Genomic DNA, 2,500 nt, shown 5'->3' with positions numbered 1-2,500 from the left:
TGTTACGACGATGTTCTTACAGGGGTGAAAACTAATTGCCATTGATCGTAATGAGCTAATTTAGAGAAATCTAATTTTTAGGAATGAAGAGAATATCATCTGATATAATTATTATATCATAACGTAGTCTTTTTGCATATGTTTTAAGGGGGCATGCTTTAATACCTCTCTTTATATCGATCCCTTTCTTTATCATATTATAAACATGTCGAATGGAAATCGACGATCTCTATTTTTTCGGTCACCCTTAGGGCGACATCTACACGAAATCTTGCAAAAAAAAAAAAAAAAAAAAAAATCTTGACAATCTGGATCGACATTGCTAAAGCGGATTGTCAGTTGAAATAGATTTATAGGTTCTTCCATCGTTTGTATCCCATTTATAGCTGGGAGCGTCGGCGAAGATATATAGCGACATTTGATCTCACTCAGCAAAATAGCGAGCCCTTTTTTAAGTCGTTAAATTTTTCCACCGTTGAGTCGCAAAACTAGTTTACTTCATTATACTCGTTAACGTCATCCTTTGAACTTTGCCATTGATCCCCCACGATAGCTCTGAATTTTTATTTTATTGCTCTTTTTTTTTTTCAATCGTACCTTTTTGTTTGGGCTTGATTTAGTTTAAATGAGTTCACTTCTGGAGGACACTGGACCACCAGATATAATCGCCTGCCAGTACTACCTTGGCGTGATAGGCACTTTCTTGCCCAAATAACTTTGGACTGTATTCCAGTTTTAAGAGCCGCTAATCACATCACAATTATAGCCTCCCAAAAAGTTCTTGCTCCTTTCTCCCAAAAATGGCTAGCAGGTACACCGCTCTCAGCGCGAACTAGTTTTTGTCGCGTGTTCGGAAGCAGGTGTTACAAGTTCTTGGCCACGGGGTTGCCAAAAGACTTCGACCTCCTTCGTATTTTCGTATATCACTTGATCAGTTTCCCCTTGAATTCTGAACAGAAAATAGTCGTTGAATTGAACCAGTCAGGATACAACATTTAGATGTAAAACTTGCCAAACAGCATACCGGGCCTCTTTTGGCATAACTGATGGTCATCCTCGTTTCTTTAATGGTTTTATAATTACTTAATAGTTTTATGTTATTATTCTACTTATAATTTACTTTGATTTGTTTCTTGATATAACTGTAGACGTGTTGTGCATATTTGGGTTTTAATTATTTTATTTTCAGTCTGTAATATAAACTTTACAGATATGAGTGAGTTTTCAATGATCATTTGAGAGATATTTTGTAATAATGTAGTGTAGGCTTTCATGTTTTGCAAAGCACGACAGCTAATGTGGTTATTTAGATTTACAAATGCGTAAGAAGAGATTACAATGAAACGGAAATTTTAATTCCTCTGCGAAATATTTTTGGTCAGAAATTTTTGAAGATGCCCCATATTGGCTAACTACTCATTTGGAAATATCAAAATACTTTGTATAGCTTTGAAATCAGTCTTTGGTATATTTAGTATATCTTTGGATATTCTGATTATTCCTGATATCAAAATGATTCGTTGGTTTTTTTCCCCTCCCCAGTGTTCTTTCATTATTCAAGCAATTTCTGTTCCAACATATTTATCATTGTCATCTCCATTTTTTTTCTTTTTTTTTTCTTTCTCCCTCTCTTTTTGTTTGCTAATATGTATGGTATCATCATTGTTAAGCGTTAATTCTATTGTGACTTTGTTACCCAGACCTTAGATCTCTGTGGTCAACCTGCTAATTGATGTTTATAATATATCACTGATATTATTGCATATCTCATCTTTTTTTTTACCGATGTCAAAAGTGTAAGATCACTGTACCCTTATTGTAACTGTATATGGCTTCTGCTGAAATAAAGATTATTATTATTATTATTAATTATTCCCCATGCTAAATTACCTCCGTTCGCTCAGGAAGAACTAATATTTTGTAGTGGAAATCATTACAACACCTGCGATTTAGAAGAATAAGGCGTGAAACTTTACTCTCTCGCTTGGAAAATTGTGCGTGTCGCTTGAAATATAATTATTTTCAGAATTAGACTGCCGAATAGTTAGATCGCAGAGATTCCTATTTTTGATACTGTTTGTTATGTGTCCGTAGACTTTTGTATTTTTAGTTTTAATTGTCTGTTTATTTTCTATGATTTCAGCTTATTTGTTTATTGTTGTAATAGATATTTTAAAATGTTTTTTTTTAATACTAGTATCTCTCTCTCTCTCTCTCTCTCTCTCTCTCTCTCTCTCTCTCTCTCTCTCTCAGGGCCTTTTCCCGTTATATGATTGTTCATACCTATTTTATACTGATATTTTTCTATTTTCATTCAATATACCTCATGATGAGAAGAGAGAAGATGATCTTGTTCATCTTTAGTCTATTGGACAACAACTGTTCAGTTCAATTTTTAATTAAAACAGATACTCTTATTTTCCTTCCACCCCTTTTCACATCTTCTATAACACACGATTTTGTCCTCATGGTCCGTAATATATTAAATTAATTCGCTACG

General features: G+C 33.8%; 1 long non-coding RNA gene across 2 annotated transcripts in view; it reads left to right on the top strand.

Moving 5' to 3' along the window:
• LOC137622254 (uncharacterized) overlaps positions 1-2,500 on the top strand; it is an 848,023-nt gene that overhangs the window by 423,056 nt on the left and 422,467 nt on the right. The gene's annotated exons all lie outside the window — the stretch shown is intronic.

Source organism: Palaemon carinicauda, chromosome 2 (assembly GCF_036898095.1).
Source record: "Palaemon carinicauda isolate YSFRI2023 chromosome 2, ASM3689809v2, whole genome shotgun sequence".
Classification (NCBI taxonomy): domain Eukaryota; kingdom Metazoa; phylum Arthropoda; class Malacostraca; order Decapoda; family Palaemonidae; genus Palaemon; species Palaemon carinicauda.
This window is presented reverse-complemented; position numbering and strand designations above follow the sequence as displayed.